Source organism: Garra rufa, chromosome 21 (assembly GCF_049309525.1).
Source record: "Garra rufa chromosome 21, GarRuf1.0, whole genome shotgun sequence".
Taxonomy (NCBI): Eukaryota; Metazoa; Chordata; class Actinopteri; order Cypriniformes; family Cyprinidae; genus Garra; species Garra rufa.
Window position 1 is genome coordinate 27,915,397 of NC_133381.1, and position 15,171 is coordinate 27,930,567.

Consider the following 15,171-nt stretch of genomic DNA (forward strand, 5'->3'; position numbering starts at 1 on the left):
AACTCACTTGTGACAAAGCTGAGATGCTTATTTTTGTAAAAAGCATTACTTTACTTTTGAAAAGCCAAAAATAAAAGTCTGTTCTGTTAAGAATGATTATTATTATTTTACATTAAAATACCTGTTGGCTTGCTGTTTTACTTTACTAAAAGCATGTTTTACTTATTAAACTGTATTTACTTTCATATTTTTTATTTAATTTCAGATGTCAGATGCTATTGATTCAATAGCCAAAGCCAGATTGGCCTGTTAAATACTAAATAAACATGTTGTTTATGTTGTTTACTTGCATAACTTCTTGTTTTTGAAAAAATCGGAAATCGGTATCGGAATCGGCCAGCTTGCTTGTAAAAAATCGGTATCGGAATCGGCCATGAAAAATCATGATCGGTGCATCCCTACCTGAAACATAAAGTGTCAAATTCAGCTTACCTTTCTTCACGATCCGCTCGCTGCCTGCCCCATAAATTGACCGTAAAAAAAAAAACGCGTCTCTCTGGTCAGCCTAGGGTCCGAGATATGCCAAAAAAAACAATCGGTGCTACCAACCTTTCCACAGGAAAACAAACAGTGTTCCAACCAATCACTGTCAGGGGGTTGGTGTTGTGGACTTTCCAACTGGTGCAGGGATGTGAGGGAGGCGGAGCGAAAGTCCACAACTCCAAACCCCTGACGGTGATTGGTTGGAACACTGTTTGTTTTTCTGTGGAATAGTTGATAGCACCGATTGTTTTTTTGGCATATCTCGGACCCTAGGCTGACCAGAGAGACGCATTTTTTTTTTTACAGTCGATTTATGGGGTAGGCAGCGAGCGGATCGTGAAGAAAGGTCAGCTAAATTTGACACTTTATGTTTTAGGCTTGAAATCGCTGATACAACCTTTAATTGAAATATCCACTTTATCTATACGACTGAAATACTACAGCTACTGTATGTGGACATCAAAAGTGTAAACTCAGAGTGACTTGGCTTTCCCAGATGAACATTATAATAAACCCAAACTCACAACATTGTACATACGTAACCTACACGCATGTAGATACTTAAAGTGCATCTATTAAACCTCCATAATATACATTTCTTTAATTGATATTTAATTGATCGCACTTAAACCTAAAATAATCATTCATACAATTCAAAAAGGTTGAAGTTAATTAAAAGAGTGCGTTTACATTAATCTCATAAACATCATAAAAGCATTCTGAGCCAAGGTGAAATTAGCACTCTTTAGCACTCTTCTTCGTGAGGGTTTGAGTGTGCAGATAAAAACTAGATTAGAGCGCCATCTGCTGTTAAAATCTAAGCTCAGAATCGATCCACGAATCGATTTATCGTCCCATCCCTAATTATATTGTTAGTGACCAAAAATAATAACGATTTTGTCAATATCACAAACCCCTAGTGGCAACTGCATTACATCTTGCAGCTGCAAAACCAGAAACATAGCTGCTCATAGTTTGCCAACTATTTGGTGTAAACACAAACCCAAGGAGACACTGTGTGCATGTTGATATGGCGTCCTTTTCATACTGCTAGATAACTCTGTGGATATTATAATTGCTTTTGTGGTGTCTAATTCAAAGCACCATGTAAACCACATCAGATTACCGGAATTTTTCGTAACCATTTTAATTAATCATGAGATAAAGTTGTGTTTTGTCAATTGCTATCAGAATACATTGCTGGCATAGCCATTTGCACTTTCACCAGGTGTTGTTTAAAGGCAGAGCATAACAATGCCCCAGGCAAAGCAAAATCATCACACCTTGGCACACTTCAGCAAATTGCATAAGATGTTCTAATATGGCCAACCAACAGCATTCACTGACTCCCCGGAACGCCTCTTCATCTGTGGTTGACTTCGACTTGCTTGTCTTACTCTAAAAATCACACCTTATCACCTCCTTCATATCTCTGGCTTTTCCGTTCCACCTCCTCCCTCTCGCAGTGGTAGGATCCAATTAGTATGTGTGCTGAGGGCAGCAATCTGGGGTTGCTTGCTGACACCAAGCTAAGTACCTGTAAGTGGGCGACACTCACTCTCACACATTTACTTTTTTCAGCAACTATACAAGTAATATGATCACTAAGCTAAATAATAACAGCCATTATTATAGAAAAAATACATTTGCTTGTTGAACAGATGACACTGTGGAGCTAAAGCCAGAGCGGTCATTCAAGACACCCTTCGCTAACTCAATTGACATCCTAAACTCAAGTGCAGAGGGGCTTTGCAAGGAACAAAAATATCCAGCCGGGGAAATGTCACTCCAGTACGTTGGCGCTGAGTGGTATGAGATCTGAAAAAGGCATGGATTCCCCCTTCAATGCTAATCTATTCAAAGCTTACCCATTAAAGGCCTCCGTTTGGCCTTATAAGAAAAAAATCTTTTCAGGATGAATGTCAATCTTGCGTTCGGTTGATATTCAAGCCAAAGCGTCAATAAAACAAAAAAAAGAGTTTATCATTAAGTGCCAAGTCTGATCAGTGTTATTTTAGCATTGAAATACTATTTTGAATTCAATTTTAGTTTTCTTTTTTCATTTTAATTTTAGCAAGCTTTAGTCATTTTGTTAAGTCATTATTTAAACAGGGTTCCCAGTCCAAGTCAAATGTCAAATTCCCTGACATTTACGGACTAAAAAGCTGAATTTCCATGACCTATAATGAACAGATCCATCCATTTGCAAGATTTTTACTTGTTCACAAATGTTTTAATACAAAACACACGTACACACTACTTTTTTATTCTTTTACCCGTTAAACGTACTTTGATAATACTCTGTACTATTTCTACAGGAATTAATTTATCATTTTTATGCTTCCAGGGGTTAAACAGATTTTCTGTTTGTCAAGTTCATCAGTCTTTTATTTCTTCACATTCAGTTTTTGGTTTGTCTATCGTCTACTTTTAACACCCAGTCTTTGAAGTGGTCATTTTGTAGCCAAAGCTCTTGAAATGTATATTTCCCTGGCATGTTTACCTTAGTTAACAGGTACAGCCTGGTTACTACATTTGACTTAAAGGGTTAGTTCACCCAAAAATGAAAATTCTGTCATTAATTACTCACCCTCACATTGTTTCAACCCCGTAAGACCTTTGTTAGAAGGTACTTTTTATTTAAGATAATTTTATGAAATCTGAGTGCTCTCTGACCCTCCATAGACAGCAAGGGTCCTACCAAGTTCAAGGCCCAGAAAAGTAACAAGATGATCGACACAAGTGGTTAAACTGTAATTTTACAAAGCTATGAGAATACTTTTTGCGCAAAGATACAAAATAACAAAAATAATGACTTTATGCCACATTTTTTTGAACACCACAATGTCCACAAGTGCTGCAGTAGAGATCCAAAATGTGGAATAAAGTCATAATTTTGTATAATTTTCGTAAAAATTACAGTTGAATGTCACATGGACTATTTATCGATGATTTTAGTACTTTTCTGGGACTTGAACGTGAAAGTACCCTTCCTGTCTATGAGGGTCAGAGTGCTCGGATTTCATCAAGAACATCTTAAATTGTGTTCCAAAGATGAAAGAAGATCTTTCTGTGTTTTTTTTTTTTTTTTTTTTAACAAACTCTTTAGGTAATTGCCAGTTGACAAGTGGGAAAGGAATAAAATGGCACTGAAAAATAGCCAACCATAACAATAGGCAAAACGTTTGAAACACCGCCATAAAAATGAAATACGATATAGAAAAGTTAAATTTTGATAAATTATGATATTCCAGAAATTCCATAACCCATGGGAACCCGGTTTAAAAATATGTAACAGTTTTTATTAAGTTTTAGTTTTTAATTTTATTTAGTTTTAGCAATTTTAGTACTTCAATGTAAACTAAACAAAATGGGAAATGCCGTGAGGATTAGCTTTATTTTTTATTTTATATCAGGTCATTTTTGTATTTAAAAAATACATTTCTTACGGTTTCAATTTAAGTTTTAGTTAAAGGGAAAGTTCACCCGAAAATTAAAATTCTATCATTACTTAGCCTCATGCCGTTCCAAACCCATAAGACCTTCGTTCGTCTTTATAACACAAATTAAGATATTTTTGATGAAATCCAAAAGTTTTCAGACCTTGCGTAAACAGCAACGCAACTGACACATTCAAGGGCCAGAAATCTAGTAAGGACATTGACAAAATAGTCCATGTGACATCAGTGGTTCAACCCTAATGTTATGAAGCTACGAGAATACTTTTGTGCACATAGAAAATGATTTATTCAATGATTTCTTCTTTTGAACCACTGATGTCAAAGTTGCGTCGCTGTCTATGGAGGGTCAGAAAGCTCTCGGATTTAATCAAAAATATCTTAATTTGTGCTACAAAGATGAACAAAGGTCTTACGGTTTTGGAACAACAAGAGGGTGAGTAATTAATGACAGAGCCCTTTAACAATAATTTGATGGTAACAAAAACCCCTGAGTCTGACAGAACAAAATTGTTTGCTATTAAAAAAAAGAGAGAGAAAAAAAAAATCAATGTCTCGTCTAATGTTTAAATACGACGAGGCAACAAGGAAAAGACAGCCTCTTGATGGAAGCCATAAAAGTGGACGTCTGATTGAGTGCTTTCGTACAAAATGCGAAGCAAACAGAAACAGTGCGCTGTTGTGCTGGATGACATGCCTGGCTGAATTCTGCCTTCAGGACAGTGAGGAAAACCAGTGACAAGAAGCACCAGGTCCTGGAACGACCGTCTGCTCTGTGCCTGACTAGAGTATATTTGGTTCAGTGTGTCCGAGAGATTCACTGTATTGGGAATATGGATAAGCCGATTACATTAAGAATACATTTAGGAGCACCATGCTACTGCAATTTCCCAGGAGTCCTTAAAGAGGCCATCAGTCTAACGTTCTCCATTTTCCAGTCACATCTCACACCGGTACTTAGCCAAAAGACACCATTTCCAAGAAAGATGCATATTAAAGGATTAGTTCACTTCCAGAACAAAAAATTACAGATAATTTACTCACCGCTTCACCATCCAAAATGTTCATGTCTTTCTGTCTTCAGTTGTAAAGAAATTATGTTTCTTGAGGAAAACATTTTAGGAATTATCTCCATGTAGTGGACTTTAACGGTGCCCACGAGTTCCAAAATGCAGTTTAAATGCAGCTTTAAAGGGCTCTAAACAATCCCAGCTGAGGAAAAAGGGTCTTACCTAGCGAAACGATTGGTCTTTTTCTAAACAAATTGACAATTTATATACTTTTTCTTACCTCAAATGTTCATCTTGCCTTGGCTCTGCAATGCACATGCGTAGTCTGAGTAATCCGGGTCAATACAGTTAGGGTATGTCGAAAAACTCCCATGTCGTTTTCTTCTTTAACTTGAAAATCACCCTACATCGCTGTTTTACTTTTTTTTTTTTTTTTTGTACAGGGCATTTGATCTTCTTTGCATGTTCACTTTGTAAATACTGGGTCGGTACTTCTGCACCAATGTACTGTAGGATGATTTTGAAGTTTTTCGACATACCCTAACTGTCTTAAACCGGAAAAAACAGAGTTAACGCAAACATAGACAAGCATTTGAGGTTAGAAAGTACATAAATAGTGAGTTTGTTTTGAAAATGACGGATCGTTTCGCTAGATAAGACCCTTCTTCCTCGGCTGGGATCATTTAGAGCCCTTTGAAGCTGCATTTAAACTGCATTTTGGAAGTTCAAACTTGGACACCATTGAAGTCCATTATATGAAGAGTAATCCTAAAATGTTTTCCTCAAGAAACTTCATTTCTTATCGACTGTAGAAAGAAAGAAAGTGAACTACTGCTTTAACTGTCATGTTCTTAACAAGCAATTAGTCCCATGACCGAATGAGATAGAATCAAGGTGGAACTGGAATGCAAGTCATTCACAAAATTCTGTGCGCGCACATTTATCAAATATTTTGTCTAATCTGATTTTGCGTTCAGCTACCAACTATGCTCAAAACATTTTGCCATGTTTAAATTCATTTTGCAGCATTTCTCAGATTTTCCCTTACAATGATTGCAATAAATGTTCATTGATTTGAACAACATTTTGTACTGAGATATATTTTCTTAATCATAATTGGTTATTGATTTTAGGGTCTACCAATAAATAGTACCATGTGTTGAGTACCCAATAAGGTTTTCATTAATAATGAATGAAATTAATTATTAATAGCAAAACATTCATAATGCATGTTTTACTGCTGTAGTCCAATATTTGTAATGTATTGTGTCAAAAAGCAGAATTAAATGAAATTAATTTTAGATCCATCATCTGACACTTAAAACAAATATTCATTCATAAAAATGAATAAAATGTAAAAAGTAAATGCACATTCTGTATGGGCCTTACATACAATACAATATCTACTTACATACAATGTAAAAAAGTAATAAAGTATATATTAAAATATATTACAATAGAAAACATTTGTTTTAAATTGTAATAATATTTGATAGCTTTAGGGCTGCCCCCTAATAGTTGACGAGAAGAGGCTTGGTCAACCAAAATTTCATTAGTCGCAGAAAAAAAAAAGTCTGTGATGGACAGATCGTTAACGGCTGGTCTATGTGGTAACAGTACATCGGGCAGGACATCCAAACGCTTGCCTATAATTCATTAACCTCAAATATTGCATTTTCACTGAAAGATGTATGTAGGAGCAACTTTACATGGCAGCTCAATCTAATGTTAACCTTAAAAAATGTCCACTATGGAAAAGTGTACATGAGGAGTGTGGAAGCTGAACACTAGCACACTCACTGCATGACAGATGGAAGCACTGGTGTGGTCACTTCCTCTTAAAATACTCCGTCATTTTTGCTCAAACATACTCAACAACGAAACGTTGTGCTTTTGTAAAATAATGAAAGCAAACAGGATGCGCTTTTTGCCGTCTCGGTCTCTGTGAACTTGCGTGCGAAACTTCAAATATCCGTGTATACTTGTCTTACAGACATGAAAGATATATCTATAGACAGCGAAATGTCTACTTTTAAATGAACCAATTCAAATAGAAAAGAAATGTTCTCGGAATATGTAATCCTTATGAAACATCCACTACTACGGAGATGACGAAGCAGTATCACCGACTTCATCTCTTAAGCTAAAAACAAAGAAAGCGCTAGTTTATTAAGTTATTAAAACATTAATGCAGTCTCCTTGCTGTTTTTTGCTTATTAGGCTATGTAGGCAATTAAAGGCTCATTATTATGATTTATGGTTTACTAAAAAAAAACTGTGACTAATAGTTGACTAGTGCTTAAAATGAACGACTACTAGTCAACCAGAAAAATCTTTAGTCGAGGGCAGCCCTAGATAACATTACTGAACTTTTTGATAAAACAAATACAGCCTTGGCAAGCATAAAATACTTCTGACCCCAAACTTTTAACAATGAATTTGACTACTATTTTGATTAACTAGTCATTCCAGTCCTAATTTAGCCAGTCACATTTTAATGCAAATGTGAAGAAAAGAAAAAAAAAAGAGACAAAAATAATAATACTTGTGTGAAAATACTACTGTGAAAGCATACTAGACTACTCCAAATGCAGAAAAGGAATTTTGAAAACATACAAGACAGGACAAGCAGCTGTTGAGGTGTAAGCTACATCTGCTCATTGCCCTTACTTGCATATTCCTTGTTAAGTAAGTGGAAACACATTTCTTAGGCTTCACGTGTGTTCGATTCACACAGCCCTGTGCACAGAGAACAAAGTGGAGATGGGTGTGGTGCGCTCACTTGCTCTGAACTGCGTGTACTTTTCATTGCCCTGCTAAAGAGGAAAACCAAAAACAAAGATGTGAATCACTTAGATGCAGTGCGTCGGTAAACGCTGCCACAGGATGAGATGTTTAGCTATGGCAAATCTGTCAGAGACTCTGGTTTTATGTAGCCTCTGCTCAACACTATGCTGCACTTCCATCTGGATTAGTAAACACTTTACCTGGTTGTGTTCAAAATGCCATTACTGCTATACTATTTCTGTAGTACACAGCATGTATACTTTGCATAGTATGCAAAGTATAACTGCAAGTATGGAATATCTATCTGGCCTATATTTTATGATATGTGTATAACAGAGCTTACTGTATCCCAAAATGCATTGTGGTCAACCATTTTAATGTTATAAATAAACCAACCCTTATTTTTATGGTGGAATTTATTAATTATAAAAAAATACAATTTGACATTTTATAATTTAAAAAATGTAAAAAATGTGTCAAAATACTTTCTATGAATATAAAATTTGATGATAGATGATAACTGAATTCAACTTGCTAAATTAAAAATGGCACATAATGAAATGTGATATTTTCTATTACGACACACTAAGTGTTTATTTTTAAAAGTTTCAGCCTATTTTTATAAAATTGGAGGTTCAAAACAAAAAAATCGTTCTGAAAGTGATCCCAAAGATATCGTTGACCTGTATCGTTATCTTTATCGTCCTTGGTGTGAACGGGCCTTTACTCTCATGAAACGGATTACACAGAGTACACGCAGAGCTAGACAAGATGAGTATTTGAGGTCAAAAAGTATATAATTTGTTTTAGAAAACAATAACCAAACGTTATGCTAGAAAAGACCCTTCTTCCTCAGCTGGGATTGTTTAGAGCCCTTTGAAACTGCATTTTGGACGTTCAAACTCGTGGGCACCATAGAAGTCCACAACATATTCCAATCCAAACATAACCAATCACTGCCATGATAGACTACTACTGACTACTAACTGACACACATCCAGTTATAAACTATTATTTGCACAGAACTGTTTAAAACAATCAAACGGTTGCTCAGAACCATGGAGGATAAAGATAGGGAAGCCTTTCTTTGTATGCGAGTTGTGTTGCGAGTTTCAACTAAGGAGGCAGAGGAAGTGAAAATGAAGTCACCTACTTGTCTTAATTACGTAAACTTCTCTCTGTGTTTATTTAAACACACGCTACTCAGAACAATGGTTCAGACAAAGAGAGGAAAAAAGGGTACATATTGGTGCAAAAGCAGCAGGGTGTGAAAATAAAATCAGGTCTACACCAATACAAACAAACTTAGACTTCAGGAAATGGCTCAATAAGATGTTTTTGTGATTTTCTGCGTTAACAAAAAGCCAATATGCTTGAATTTGTTGCAAGATGAATCTCAACTCTACAAACTTTGATTTAAAGCAAAAGCCTTGCACACCTGGAACGGTGCTTTATAACGATAACTATAGTGATTTAAAGGTTAATTATATATATATAGAAACAATACATTTTACATGTATTGTAAAATAAGAATACAAATGTCATGTGAGTGGGTGGATGCTAAAGAGTTATAATGATGCAATCTACTTATCTAATGTGCAGAGATTTCTTTACAGAATTAGAGTAATGTAGTTTTTCCATCACGAGTCTCACATTATTTAAAAAATAACTTGAAATAATGCAGACTAATAATTTCCTGATCATTTACTTAATCCCATGTCATCCAATATGCTAATGTCTTTTGTTCTTCAGTCGCAAAGAAATTAAAGGAGAAGTTAACTTTCAGAACGAAAATGAACAGATAATTTACTCACCCCCTAGTCATCCAAGATGATCATGTCTTTCTTACTTCAGTCGCAAACAAATTATGTTTTTTTTGAAGGAAACATTTCAGGATTTTTCTTTATATAGTGGACTTCTATGGTGCCCACGAGTTTGAACGTCCAAAATGCTGTTTCAAAGGGCTCTAAACAATCCCAGCTGAGGAAGAAGGGTCTTTTCTAGCATAACGTTTGGTTATTATTTCCTAAAACAAATTATATACTTTTTGACCTCAAATACTCATCTTGTCTAGCTCTGCGTGTACTCTGTGTATTCCATTTCATGAGAGTAAAGGCCCGTTCACACCAAGGACGTGAACGATAACGATACAGGTCAACGATATCGTTGGGATCACTTTCAGAACCATTTTTTTTTTTTTTTACAGCTGATGAACGATAAACCACTGACAGCTAATCAGACTTCATTCATATTTAAAGGGCTTGTGCATTTGAAATAGAAGGCGACATTGTAGAGAAGCAAACAGACATTGCACAGCAAACAGTGTAACATAAAATGTAAAATTACCTCAGGAATTCAGGGCTAGTTTGGACAACATTGTCTTGCCTCCTTTGAAGTTCCAGTAGAAAAAAGTATGTAATTATTATTATTTTATTTCACTACATTGACTACATTAGAGATCAGATAGCTTACGATAGATTCACTGTTTAGATGTGCTCGAAACGTGCGTGCTGAGGATATAGTTATCATCATCGCTCTTTGTGTGAATGGGCCTTTTGGGTACGTCGAAAAACTCCCATCTCATTTTCTCCTCAAACTTCAAAATCGTCCTACATCGCTGCAGAAGTACCGACCCAGTGTTTACAAAGCGAACTTGCAAAGAAGATCAAACGCCCTTTACAAAAAAAGGTAAAACAGCGATGTCAGACGATTTTGAAATTGTAGGAGAAAATGAGATTGGAACTATTTTGAACCAGAATACACAGTACATGCAGAGCTAGACAAGGCGAGCATTTTAGGTAAAAAAATATATATAAATTGTATTTTTTTTTTTTTTTTTAAATAACCGATCGTTTTGCTAGGTATAACCGTTCTTTCTTGGCTATGATCATTTAGAGCCCTTTGAAGATGCATTTAAACTGCATTTTAGAAGTTCAAACTCACAGGCACCATAGAAGTCCACTATATGGAGAGAAATCCTGAATTGACAGAAAGACATTAATATCTTTGATGACATAGGGGTGAGTAAATTATCAGGAATTTTTATTTTGAAAGTGGAGTAATCCTTTAACAATCCTGGAGGTTTATAAATCATTGTTAAAAGTCCATTCTCTTGGAGAATTTGCCATTTATACTTCCTGAAATCTGACTGTTACACTCTATATGAGTCATGACATTTTAAACTTATTTTCCCATTAGAAACCACTGTATTTTTGTGAACATACCTGCTAAAAGTAGTATACCATTAGAAGTGTGCTAGACAACAGACATGGATTAAAATCCACAGCGTGATTTCATGAGGTCTCTAAAAAGACCTGGACACATGAAGGCTTTCTCCCATTTCTTTGAATGACATGTCAGTGCGCATGCGCCAACTTAAAGCGACTATTAAAAGCCACCCAACTACTACTGACAGCTAATCCTTCCCGTTAGCGACATCAAGGGAAATGTCGAATCAAGTCAAAACTGGCTCGAATGTCAGTGATATGCGTTTCAGTGAAAACAGGACCAAACAATAGATTTTTTTCATTGTGAGGTGGTATTTACACCAGTATGCCTACAATAAAACACCTTTACGATAAGATAACAGTAGGTTAGGACAAGGGGCAAAGTCTCTAGAGAACGGTCCCTCGCCGAAATGACTGCATGACAGTCAGGATCTAAAGTAGGTCGAGACGTTTAGTAAGGAACTGACTGACACTTCATTGGACACCACGTATGACTGACCAACTAACGTTAACCAGCAGGACAAGCACAACGTGTGCTGGCCAGCCTGCTTCTCAACTTGACAAGCAGCAGGAAAACGAGAACGCAAATCTTCAGCTCTATCGCACTCATTAGTATCACTAGCCTAGCCTTAGCTTTAAAGAGAGAGGCGTGGATTGATCGGACATCAGCTTGTTCAGCAGGCTTAAACCCCGCATGCAAAGCACTAAGATCGTGAGCTTGTGTTCTCTCGGTTTACCGACAGCCTGGACCTCAGGTCTTCGTCGTTAAAATCCAAACCCTTATTTAGTGAAAGGCTGCCTGTGTGCGGGCGGCATGGCATGGAGAGGGATCAGCGGAGCAGGCAGTGCGCTAGGCCCTGTGTGATCTGCTCCATCCACTCACGCTTCATTTCACTGCCACAGTCTGTATATAAAGCGGGATAAAACCGCTGCTTTACGTACCTGCGGTGGTGTCCTCGCTATTTTTGTTATTGTCGGGATGTAAAGGCGTTCCTTAAGTGGACGCGCTGTGGACTGCGGCTCCGGCCCGGTTGTAGGCGGCACGTCGACTTGTTTCGCTTTGGCAGGGTCAGGTCAGTGTGGGCTGAAGGCTGAAACGCACAGTGAGAGAGAGGAAGACGGAACTCTGCCAGGGAGACCGGGGATGACGAGCTACGGAAATCTCGCGAGAAGTGGAACTCGTGCTGTTGATGAATGGGGTTGGGCTTTAGGAGCAGAAAAGAACAGCACGTTACAGTACCTAAGTTTTTTTATACACGATATTTTAACTCTGTAAAGCCTGACAATTTAAATAAAATAATTTATCATATATCATAGCAGGCTTTTGTGGCCCAAATAGTATGATATAGTGGGAATATAGAGCTTCAATTCAAGAAAGAGAAATTCATAGGTCCAAATTGAGCAAAAATGTCAATTTCGTGCAAATATTATTTTTCTAAGAGACGAAATTAGCTTGTAATTAACATGCAAATCGATTAAATTTTTACATCAGTATAACAAACTTAAATAAAATGCATAAGTGTAATAATAAAATGCAACATTTTTTTCCAATAATATGTCATATAATCAAAGACTATAGAATACCCTTAAAGGGACTTTAATTATAATTAAAGGGACTATAATACAATAATAGTAAGATTACGAGAGTTTTTTGTAGTTTCGAAAGCTCAATAAATACGCTTTCTATTAATGTATGATTTGTTAGGATATGATAATATTTGGCTGAGATAATACTAATAAAAAATCTGGAATCTGAGGATGCAAGAAATCAAAATATTGAGAAATTGCCTTTAAAGTTGTCCACATTAATTTCTTATCAAAGCATATTACTGATCAAAAATTAAGTTTTGATATATTTATGGTATAAAATTTACAAAATATATTCATGGAACATGATCTTTACTCCTAATCCTAATGATTTTTGGCATTAAAGAAAAATCTATTATTTTGACCCATACAATGTATTTTCGGCTATTGCTACAAATATAACCATGCTACTTAAGACTAGTTTTGTGGTTTTTTTCTTTGTTTTTTTTTACAGATTTTCTTTTAAAAATGTTTAATAACAATACAAAGGTTACTGTGTAACTATAAAAAACAATATAGATTTTCACATTTTTATAATTTAACTATAATTTAAGGCATTTTACTGACTAAAAAGTATGAATTATCAGCCAGATGAAAGAAAGCATGTAGTATATTAGATCATGTTGGTAATTTAGAGGCCTTGGAAATGTATGCATCAAATTTGTTACAGTGGGCTTTATAGGGTTAAGTGCAGCTATGAATCTACTCTAAAATAAAAGATATACAAAATAAAATAGAAATAAAATAAATTTGCCTGTTCAAGTCTTACTGGCCTAGTGAGATTGATTGACAGCTGCTAGTATTACTGATACAGACAGAACACATTCTGACTCAAGCAAAATATAACACATGGGACCTTAGTAGTAAAAGCTTGTGTACTTGACTTCAGACTTCAGTGTTCCAGATAGATTGTGCATTAGATATGAGGTATGATTGATGACTCTTTTTGCAGGCTACACTGTTATGGCAGTAGGGGGAGTCTGTAAAAAAGTCATAAAATCATTGACTCAAAAAACCTTAATCCAAGAATGAAACAACAGTTCTAAATAAGTCGGTTCTAAACAAATTGTTTGAGTGAATGATTCAATGACTCACACATAACTTGTGTTGTTCTTAAATGAATCTGTGTTTTTAACGAGTCGGTTGGGTGAAATGACTCAGTGAGTACGTTTACATGGACAACAATATTCCGATATTAACGCGATTAAGACAATACTCTGTGTGACGAGTCTCTCTGGGCTCATCAGCGTCGCCCTGGCAACCAACGCAGCACACCTGCACGTCCTCATCATGGGCTGATCGGTCCCAGCTGCCGGCAATCATCAAGTGGCTTTAAAAGCCACCACCAACCTCACTTCGACAGACAACTGTCTCAATGCTGAACGTACTGGCTCTAACCCTTTGTCTCTCTTCTCCCCGAAGGCAGCGAGTGACCGACAGCCCAACTGAGCACGCCTGGCCACCCACCTTCACGAGCACGAGGACTTCACAGGAGCACCAGCCACGACAGCACCACGACCTTTAATTCCCCCTTCACTTCTTCACGTACTTCATTTTTAATAAATCCACCCTCCGGGGCTTTTGTTCACCAGCCAGCCTTGTTGTGTGTTTTCTCCCCCGTGACATCTGGTGGAGAATGCGGGCATTGCAGGAGAAATCACACACAAGTGTTGGCACTGCACCGCATTAATTTGTTTTTTTCTTTTTGTTTATCACCCCCTCAGCATCAATCGGCGCCCTCTCTCCCCGTGGAAAATGGACGAGCTGCTGCAACGCCTCACAGAAGTAAGCATCCGCCAGCAGCAAATTGTGGAACATCTGGCCACTCGGCAGGGCAGAGCTGAAGAAGAACTCGCTGCCCTTCGTGCCCAAGCTGCCCAGCCAGTTCCACTACCTGACCCCCGGATGCGGGCCGCTCGGCTGTTACCCAAGATGACGGCTCACGACGATGTTGAAGCATTCTTACAAATGTTTGAAACCACAGCCAACCGAGAAGGATGGCCGCTTGAAGATTGGGCTTCGGCGCTGGCACCCCTTCTCACTGGTGACGCTCAGCGGGCGTATTTCTCTCTTCCCCCTGTGATCGCGGGGAACTACACGGAAGTGAAGCGCGAAATCCTCGCCAGGCTTGGCTTGTCCCCCATCTGTGCGGCGCAACAGTTCCACGAGTGGAAATTTCAAGCCCGGGTGCCAGCCCGAGCCCAAGCCGCTGAACTCGTCCGCCTAGCGCAGCATTGGCTGCTAGATGGGGACCCCGACGCAGCTCAGGTAGTGGAACGAGTGGTCATCGATCGCCTCCTCCGCGCCCTGCCTCGGTCCCATCGTCAGGCGGTGGGGATGAGGAACCCCGCCACCGTCCTCGCCCTTGTGGAGGCGATCGAGCTGGCGGATGCTGTCCACCATCGGGAGGCCGGGGAGAGAGCGCCGCCGTTCCCCCGGAGGGTGGTCCAGGAGCGACGCACGCCGGAGGGTACCTCACACGCAGTTGGCAGACCGACGGTTCCCTCTCCGATGGACGAGCCCATGCCCACCGCTGGAACCACGACACCTCCACGGGCATGGCTAGCGGGCTGCATCGTCCATCAGCGCGTTCCACCTGCGGCTCCAGAGGTGGAGGTA

The 15,171-nt window shown here is 38.1% G+C and overlaps 1 protein-coding gene across 4 annotated transcripts in view; it reads right to left on the minus strand.

The window, feature by feature from the left end:
• ktn1 (kinectin 1) overlaps positions 1–12,078 on the minus strand; it is a 58,115-nt gene extending 46,037 nt beyond the window's left edge. For 3 of the 4 annotated variants that reach the window (XM_073826472.1, XM_073826471.1, XM_073826469.1), the window contains exon 1: positions 11,908–12,077. The gene's annotated coding sequence lies outside the window, so the exon portion shown is untranslated. Of the gene's footprint in view, positions 1–11,907 lie in introns of all 4 variants that reach the window. The other variant, XM_073826470.1, reaches the window with a different exon arrangement.
• Positions 12,079–15,171: the final 3,093 nt, after the last annotated feature.